This window comes from Sparus aurata, chromosome 17, assembly GCF_900880675.1.
Source record: "Sparus aurata chromosome 17, fSpaAur1.1, whole genome shotgun sequence".
Classification (NCBI taxonomy): domain Eukaryota; kingdom Metazoa; phylum Chordata; class Actinopteri; order Spariformes; family Sparidae; genus Sparus; species Sparus aurata.
In genome coordinates, this window is record NC_044203.1 from 32,742,577 (window position 1) to 32,753,098 (window position 10,522).

Sequence of the window (10,522 nt, forward strand, 5' to 3'; positions counted from 1 at the left end):
ACATCATGCTACTGTATTTTTTTTTACCAGTTTTTAGACATCCTGGTATTAAGAGCAAGATTCAAAGGGTGAAATACATTTAGTATTCCCAAGACGAAACCTCTCAGGCGTTTGTCTGAGTCCATAAAATCTCTGTGATGTTTATTTTTTAATCCAATAATAGAAAAAGGCGACCTGAGAATTTTTTCCTTCACAATGCCAACCGATAAAGATGGTGAATGTTATCTCGAGAGCTGATATTGAGTTTCAGGTGGAGAAAGAAAATGCAGTGGAGAAAATACCCATCCCAAAATATAAAATGCAGTGGATTCTGACAGATTCTGCGGTACCAAAATTAAACACCTCCTGCCCTAATCTAATCCATCCCAGACAGACGTTATCTTCTATCTGAGGATATTCTCTGACACAGCTCTCACGATCAAACTCGTCTGGCTCTGAATGTGGAATAAAAAAGGTTTCTCAACGAATGAGATCGCAAAAGCTTGGCCATATTCAACCTGTCCGGTCACACAGTATGGCTTTTGTCTGACGTTGTCCTCATTAAGGATGCATCTTATTCTGCGTCTAATATCCTTTATTACGTGTTTGTTAAGTCAGATCTTTGCAACCCTTTGCATGCTTCCTCACACTGTTTTCACAAACAAATGAAACTTCCTCCAAATCTAAATCAATGCAAGGCCCTCGTTGCCTAAAGCTACCTTCTCAATATTGCATGTGCTCTGACAGCCCTATTTGACATTCTGAAAACAAACTGTGTTTCACCTCCATTTATCACATGTCTGGAAAGTATTCACAGATTATCCATTACTCAACTGTACATCAGGACTACTCCCAAATGTGGAAATTGGAAAGTATTTTAATAGTTTCCATTCGTATTATTGTGTGGTTAAATTTAATCTAGAAGAAAAATGAACAAACAGAAATCCAGAGAGTTCAAATTGACATCTTGGTGAAAATTAGACATTTCTAAGCATGTGCATGTCCTTCAGGAAGCTTTCATTGGCTGCATACACGAAGCACAGAGCTGCTCAATCTAAATGTAAATGTAGTTTTATCGTTCAGCAACAAAAACATCCTTTCTTTGTCTTTTCATTATAGTAACTAAATCTACTGATGATCTCTGGAGGCTTTATATTCTTGCCGGATTTCATGTAAAACAGGCAGCATGTTTAATCAATGCTATCTATAACTCAATCAGAGGTGAGCCAGGTGAGCAAGCAATACTTCTAGACACAAAAATCAATAAATAAATGCTGTGTAGAGAGACAAAAATCGCTCGTGTGTAGTATATTTACGCCCATCCTCATCAGAAAAACCATATGGACTAACTGTGAAAGCAGTTTATTACTGTATGACCCATATTGACATTTGTTGTTAGGTTGCGACTTCTAGTGGCTGTGGAAATTATTACAGCAGCAAAGGAGGAAGTCAGGTGCTGTACATGTCGTGTGCAAAACCAAAAGTTAATGGTGGGTTACGTATGTAAAGTCTGTGTGTTTGTAACAGAATTATCACCCAAACCACAATATTTTTGGAAACTTATCCAGGTAGTTTTCTTGCCTAAACCAGCACAGACTGCCGCCGTATGATGAAGTGTCTGTAAGCATGTTGCTTGTAGGCTGCAACGCTTTTGGTAACGGCGATGGAAGCCATTTTTGGAGTGGCAATCGACCTATTCAGTCATTCAGGTATGAAGATAAGTTAAGTATTTACGAGGCGATCTGTCCGCCATGTAATTCTTGAAGAAGGAGAGTAAAGGTTCCTGGCAACACTTTGCCTAATTCCCAGGTGAATGGAGAAGGAGAAGAGTCTTAAAAGGTCAAAACCCGAGCATCAGGATGACCCTGTTGAAAGCCATCAATTAAAATGCTCTACTACAAGTGTGTCTGGAGGTTTTTCCACTGCACACCATGTGATCCTTGTCATTAGTAGAATAATATGACTCGGCCCTGACCATGCATCTGAACCAGTTAGTCCTTTTAAAAGGTGAGTGTGAAGAAAACTGAATTCAGTAAACCCTGCGGCTTGGAAACTTGTTGGATTGGCTGAAAGTTCAAGCTCAACCAAATACCCCTTTATATAATATCTGCTTCAAAATAGCAAATGAAAAATTCATGCATGTCTGGAGCAGCGACCTCTGTCACTGAGCTCGTGTTTGTGCTGTATTTGCTGACACCAGAGCAAAGTGAGAGATGAGCAGCGCAGACGGAAAAATAAGAGGATGGCGGCGGGTGTTGAGGAGGCAGAGGCGTTAGCCAGATGACCTGTTCTGACGGCAAATGTATAAAGGAGAAGGAAAATGTGCTGACAACATTATACAGTATAAAACAGGAACATTATTAAAGAAGGAATTAATAGTGGTGATAAATAAATGTGCTGATATCTACAGTATACCTCAAACCAATCAATTATGGATGAATCATTGGCAAACCTTGAAACTGTATTATTAATTTCCATAAAAGAATGTCATTGGATCATGGACATTTAATTCTTTCTCACTTCTCTTTCTACTTTACCTTCCTGTTATAATGAGCTTTGACACCTTTACCTGCAGTAAAACCAGGGGATGTGCTAATGAAGATTAGAATAACCTGCAATGACAGTTCTGCAGCCACTTCAAACTAATTTAACTGAAATAATAACAACAAAACAAGCTTTTCCTCGTATTACATGTGGCCAGCATGGAGCCAAAAGCGAGTCTCCTGGCAGTCTCCCCGGCTGCTCACTGGGGACGTTTGCTTTGAACAATATATGTCGAGTGTGATATCCTCACTGTCAGTTTGAGGACCTGATCTCTGGCTGGGCCTCGAGTGTCTATTTAATGAACAGCTCCTTTGTCCCCACCGGGTCAGCTTCACTAATGAATGGGTCACTGTGTCTCTCTCTTTCTGCTTGTGTTTGTTTATTATATCTCAAATCCACAGCATCAGGCTCTCGCGCTCAAAGACAGGACCTCTCTCTCAGCCGGGTCAGGGTTCATCTCTGGATGGTCTCGGTTGTCTGCCCGGCACTTTTCTCCTATGGCCAGTGTCTTGACTTCAAATCAGGCAACCTGGCTGCTATTCATGGAAAAAAGTCGAATGAAACAGGAGCTGGCTTGCCTCAATCAGTGATAATAAGTTTAAGACAGCACTGCGGGGTTAGTGCACTGTTGAGAAAAGTGTAGAATATCCTTCCACCCTTAGTTGAAACTTAACTACAACACTGTCAAAACTCCTATGGTATATCGTCAGAGTATATATATGCAGTAGAGAAACAAGAAGCAGGAGTCTGATGGGTAGAAGTGAGTTAATGTACGTACAGTATTGTGTAAGCCTCAGGTCTCTTAAGATTTTGTTCTCCCACACAGTTCGAGGACATGAGAATGAGTTCAGTCAAGTTGTCAGATCAAATCAAAGCTGAGAAAGATGATTATACAGAGGTTTGATTTCACGGATGACTATATTTATCTTATGCATATGGCTCACAAACAAACCATGTTTTGGTGTTCCGATGGTATTTTAAGGTTTGTAAAAGCCTGAACGAATCATCCAAAGCTTGTTTCGTGAAAACGTCCCTGAAAATTGGTCCATCAGTTCCACGCGAAGAATGCAGGATGTCAGTTTGATGATGTAACCTTTCGCGGCTTTTAAACCCAACTGCAGTGTTTTAAACTACTCTGCTACGCCCCGCTGTTTGAGTTTTTAAAAAAGCAACTTCACATTGGGTTTCTGAGTGTTCAACCCTCTGTGCAACTCCACAGTTTAGACAGATTTAATCACATGAGCTACAATGTGACAATTGCATGTTTGCATAGCCGCTGGGAGAGCTAAGTATTACCACACTGAACTTGCCATGTTGAGTCACATTAAGCTCAGCGGAGCATTTGTTTGCCAAGAGCAGCAACACAAATCTGGTGTGATGGGCCAACTGTGCATTGTTTTTGTGTTTAAAGAGCGCAGCCAGCTCTAAATGCAGTTTTCAGACGACAAATGGTGCCATTTACATCATGCCATTTCTTATGGGGCACGGTCAAAAGATCACCATTTAGCACCAGATGGATATTAGCCCTTTGGTCTTAATGGGCCTCAGTATGCAGCAGGGGTTAGCAAAGAAAAGAGCAAATGATACAGGAGAAAGGAAACAGACCAGAGGCTAATACTTAACATCTGAAGGAATACTTTGAGCAGCTTAGCATTCATGGATGATTGTTAACCCTGGCCTGCATTCAGTGCGATCGGTGCCCTGGGCTGTGCGGCACTAAGCCCACATTGAGTCTCCGCTCACACTTGATCTAAATTACATTAGCTGTAATACCGTGATTGTGCTCGCATGGCTTGAAGGAGCGTCTTTGATGACTCTTTATTCATCACATCCTGCGCGTAACTGCGAGGCAGACATTTCAACAAGTCACACAATGTTAAATAGTCTTCTTCCATTTTTATCTTTGCTCCTCTCTGCATTCAGTATGCTCAATATTATACCTCAATAACAGCAACTGTGTGCAACAATCGCTTCATAACTGAACATAACAATTTTGTCTCTCTTCACGTGGTTGAATCTTTTGAATGAAATATTGATTATCATGAATATGTAATTGAATAGAACTGGGTCAGAGTACTTATGCTTCATACTCAGCTATCATTCAGACATCATAATAATACTGATTGGTACTCATGGGATTCAGTAGCTACATCTTAGGCTAGAAATCTGGCGTACCAGTCACCTTTCAGCTTTTAAGGACTCACATGCTCATACATTAACATGATACGATGCTGTGATACAAGCGGTGAAGAGATCTCTCTCTAATGCTGCTCCAGTATAAGAGAGGGATTCCAAACATATGCATTATAAAGTTTAAACAAAGCTAACATAAGGCTTCAGCAGGTAAAAAAAACCTTCCTCTTATCAAGATTGTTTGGCGTGAGTTGCCCAATTTTGGAGACATCGGCTATCTGCTGATTAACTTGCGTAACTCGGTCATGATATTGCTGTCGAGTTCTTCAAATTTATTTTTTTGTGCCATGTAGTTTCATTATATTCTAGAAATCTACTGCTGATATCTGCAAACTCTGAATCTCACACCGCATGAATACCAGATAAAAAGAAAAATATGTACTTTTGATTTTGGGGTTAACTATCCCTTGAAGTCTTTTCAGTGTAGCATGTGAGCGTAAGCAGCATCATCTATTTTCCAATCACCTTAAATTGAAGATGAACCAGAAAGACATGACAACAGTAAAAGAAGCCAAAAGTGAGCGGCAGAAACTGGAAGACAGGCTTGTTGTTCTGTTGTTTACAGATGGATTACGGTTTTCTGTTAGCTCGTAAACACCCCCAGAGGTTGGAGGAGTGACAAGATAAATTAGAGAGAACTTGCTCCGATCCCAACAACACCCACATGTTCAGCAGTGACGATATCGCTGTTGGCAACTTCAAAGAAATTCTCCAAATTCTTTGAGTCAAAGGGTCAGGACCAGGCACCGAGCCAGAGTGAAATACCTGCAGCTTATAATACTGCTACACCAGCACTACAGCAGCACGTTTGACAAGAAAGTGTTTGACTTCAAATGAGCCATTCCACTCTCACAGTTTAAACTGTCAGAATCAAACACGCACATATTCCCATGAGTCAAAAGCAGTGGTCTGTGCAGAGGTCTGTCAGAGAAAAATGTCAAGACTGTCAGATCCTGTAAAATTCAGCTGCAAATCAATAACCTCCATAATTTCCTATTACACACTTTCATATTCCCTATCAGCCCAATAAATGGCAAACACATGACTGCTACATCTACCAGCATTGACAGTCAAAGATAAAACAGCACAATAGCTAAGACAACACAACGCGTCGCTGCACATACATGCTCCAGTAAAGACGCCTGGCTTCCCTCAAACCAGGTGACCTTCACAGTCTTTAGAAAAGACAGAACAACAATAACAATAATCATTTCAGAAAAATCTACTTCACTGAATGATTCCGAGCAGCCACAAGTGCTTCATTGTTTATCTGTCATGCTAACCTTCATGTCAGCCTGCTATGTTTTCATGACAATGGTTATATGTCAGCCCATCCTCACCAGATAAACATGCCAGATGTGTGCAAGCAGCTTATTACAACCCATATTTACATTAACTGTCAGGCCCGACCTCTAGTGACATTGTCATTATGATGTGAGCAAAGGAGGATAAAAAAGATATTCTGCATATTGAGGAGGTGGGGATGGGAGGCTTGAACTAGAGCCTGACCAATATATCGGTTGGCCAGTATTATTGGCTGATATTATTGACCCATCACAGATATATGGTATCAGCTTATATGTTGTCCAGGACGATATTTTAGTGTCATTTTGGACAGTTAAGTAAACGTCCTGTATGAAACATCATGGCAGCGTTGATGTAAAGTACTTCACTTAGATCAGGTATTTAATGTAACTTAAGTTAGCATTCTTATTTTAGGATAATCACCTAACCAAGATGTTTTTATGCTCAAACTGCAACCATTTCACAACGTTATGTTAACCAGGTCATGACAAAGGCTGATGCCCCCCCTTCAGTCTTATACGTTGTTTTGGGATTCATTGGAAAATTAACGACTCAGTTATTTGGGTTTGATGACCTGTTGTACTGTATATTTCAAATAAAAAGGACAAATACATACTGTTAGGCTGAATTATGTACTATGAAGTCATTCGTGCTTTGTTTCACTCAAGCAAAGCATGAAAAAGTTTGTGAAAGGACTGTTAAGTAAATGTTGAGGAGACGATGAACTGACTGTGACTGCGTCAGATGAAGAAGAAATCATGAAGTGGTTCGTGGCAGACTCTGTTGGGTAAAACAGCTGCTGATTATCAAAGCTTCAGCGTGATGTTTGGACCCACAGAGCTGTCTGCGCTCTGTTTTTCCTCACACGTCCCCACCTGATTGTGACTGATTGAGCCACCTGCCTCTACTTTTCCCACCTTCTTAAAATTCATGCATTTTTCATTTTTTTCCCCTCCGCATCAGACTGAGCCGTTAATTATTGGGAAGCAAATGTACAAGATGATGGATCAATCAATCCATCAATCATTATCACCCGCTGAGCTGAATCAGACATGAATCAGACACATCTCATCTAGAGATCAATTTAATTACTAGTTGACAGCGGGAAGGATGACCTCGTTAAACAAATGGCTTTTACTCGGCGTCCAAAAAATAACTTCATCTGCAAAAAGGGCCCAGCAGAAAAGGTCTGGCAACCATTACTGAGCACATCCCTCTCAGGTAAACATAGCTGAGCGCTTCAAGGCCAAAACTAACTTTGTAAAACAGAAAGTCATTTACATAGACGCCAGTGCCAACCTGGAACAAAGAAGAAACAGTATGTGCATGCAGAGCAGGGTGATACAACTAACTCCACTTTTTTCTGTATGAAATCAATTTGAAGATATTTATACAAACATTAAACAAAATGGCAAATCTATAATCAAATATAAAATAATTGAAATGTCATAAAAACTCTGAAGAACTTTGCTTGATATTTGCAGAGCCAACAATTAGTCGATTAAGTGACTGAACAATTTCAAAAACTGACATTTTGAGAAATTAAATGTTCTGTTCTGGATTTTCTGGTGTTTTATGATGCCTCCTTGTACTCTAGGATATTGTGATTTTTTTTACTGTTTTCTTTTGTTTCGCAGACCAAATCAATTAGCTGAGAAAATAATCTGTAGCTTTGGTGATTAATGATCAAAGCTGATGATGATTGACGATGAAAATAATCGTTAGTTGCAGCTCTGTTGGCCCTATTCATCATCTGGACAGCAGGAATTTGTAAAACAAGAAAACAAATGGATCTTATCATTATGTTGACATATGACAATGTTTGATGTCAATGTTTTAAAACATTTAATGTCTGTGCCTGGCTACAGTAGCTCTGACTCAACTCTGTGTAGCTGAGTTTCCTGAAAGCGATATGTTACTGTAGATTAGGGGTGTGCCAAAATATCGATACTATGATATATCGCGATATTTCGTCTTGAGGTACGTTATCGATACACTGGTGCCAAATATCGATATTTAAAAATATCAAAAAAAATATATAAAAAAAAAAAATCTTTTTTTTTTTTTTTTGGGCCCACCACCACCATCCCTCTTCAGAGGACAGCTTTATCTTTATTCAAACATAGGTATACAACCAAATAAAATTTAAAAAATGGTTTAAGTAGCTCTGAAACCCACACATATAGATATTTCATGATAGTTGTAGTCAGTGTGTGTGTTAAGAAGAGACACTGTGCAATATACTCTTTGTTTACTTGGCTGTCATTCATGTGAAATTGATTGACAATGTTTTGTAATTCCTGTGAAATGGAATTAGTACAGTCAATAAATTCTGAATTTCTTCAGTGACACAGATATCGTGATGTATCGTGGGTGAAATTTCTTGCAATATATCGATTATCGCAGAATCGCTGTATCGTGATATTGTCGTTATCGTGGGCAAAATATCGTGATAGTATCGTATCGCGAGGTACCTGGTGATACCCAGCCCTACTGTAGATACAAGTTTGCTGCTAGCTGACTCTGGTCTGAGCACTGCTGGGGACTTGTAGTGTTTAACCACTATCACAGCAGCATAGGGCTGCCAGGAGAAGGAGGAGGCATTCAGGTTCTGTGCCAAAATGAGCATCTGACCATAGGATGAGACGACTTGAACAGAGGAAGCTAAGAAGAAAAAGAGAGACAGTAACCAAGCGAAAGGCTGGACAAGAGTAAATCTCAAACTGGAGAAGAGGTTTCAGATGACAGACACCGAGCTGGACTTGTTGCTGTTGATTTGTACTGTTTTGCTGGCTTGCTAGGTTATATGTGTTGTTTTTGCTCTGCATTGAGGTTTGGCTTTGTTGACAAAGTTGTGAACTTGCTAGTTTTTGACGATGAGCCCAAATCAGCCCATTTCAACTGCGGTTTAGCTGGTAGCTGGTGTCGATATCTCTGCTTTAGGTTACACTCGCTTTGCCAGCTGTTTCTGCTCTGAGTTGTGTGCAAAGCTTGTGCAAGCTTTGTCTGAGCATACATGTTAACATGAAGACATAAAACTGTCTTGCTTGACATGCCAAGTTTAGTTTGTAGTTAGCGTCTACATTACGACTGAAAAATGTAACAGAAACCTGAGATTTGTGCTTCTAACAGTGGTGTTACACTCAGAAACTTGCACATAATACAAGCTTATACATATTGTCCTTTTAAAAGGTCTGGATACAAAGCTGGTCTCACACTCTAATCTCTGCCTTGCTACATAAACGATTCACCATCACCTTCCATTGTAATGAATGTTGGCATTAAACTGTGAGGAATCAATATTGTAATCCCAAGTGATGCAATGACTTTTAAATCCATAAACAATAATGCATCTTTGCCTGGCTCCAAGAGCACACATTGTTCAATTAGTTTCAAATTAGTGTCTATATGCTGATGTTGTTTGGTAATTTGAGAGGTTGTTTGGTGAAATCATCATTAGTATTTAGGCTTTACAGTTGTCTCATGAGCCAAGCTTGAATAAAAGTATTTACTGCATAGACCCCAGGAAGATGAGCAACTGCTAATGTGGAGGCTAATAGGGATGCAAACAAGCTTAACACTGGTCTTTAGCAAGTAAACAGGAGGCTTTCCATGCTGCGCTGCTGTACTCAACATGCTGAGTTTGTTTAGAGAAAACGATGTCTAACCACCCTCAACAGATAACAGCGCTGGTGTTTGTCACAATGTACAGTAGCCAGCCTCACTAATGAGGGAGCATATTTCTCTTCTTAAAAAAGCCTGGTGGTGCACAAGAAATTATTGATGATATTCTGACAGGGGGTATAAAAGTCAGAGTATTCTCGCTCTCTTTGGAGTTAATGTCTGTGTACTGGACTGAAAACTTCTATACCAATTATTAATTTTCATGATGCTTAAACATGCATGAAGTCCAGACAGCTGGACATCTGTATTGGTCACAATACTAGCATGATGTATTTCTTCAAACCATCCTCAGCGTGCGTTCTGATTTTCTTTTCGTTACCGTAATGTTTAGCTCCTGTTCTCACACATTAATAGCAAATTCCCCAAAATACTCTTAAAGGCTATGGCTGCAAAAGATACCCTCTTACAAGAAGAGACACCGACGAAAGAACAGAACAAACAACAGTGGCCTCATCCATTATAGTCGAGATAAAAATAAATATATTTGTGCACAACGGCAAGCTGTTTTATCTTTATTTACCAAGAAATGAACGTTCGCATTCTGCAGGGAGGTGATATAAACATCACAAACACATTCAAGCCAAAGAGCTGTCCAACACAACCCGAATCCTTCAATACTGGCCAGGGAACAGCTTCAAATGTCTGTTTTGTTGATTTGTTGACTCAAATCCAAGCTGACAGGCCCAGGGATGTCCCCTTAAGGGTGTGATAGTTTGGCAAAGGGTATTGGGGCAGAGGGATGGGGGTTTCAGTGCCACACAGGGACTGTCAGAGGCCTCGGTGAATATGCCTGTGGATGAAACCCTCTGACGCTGCA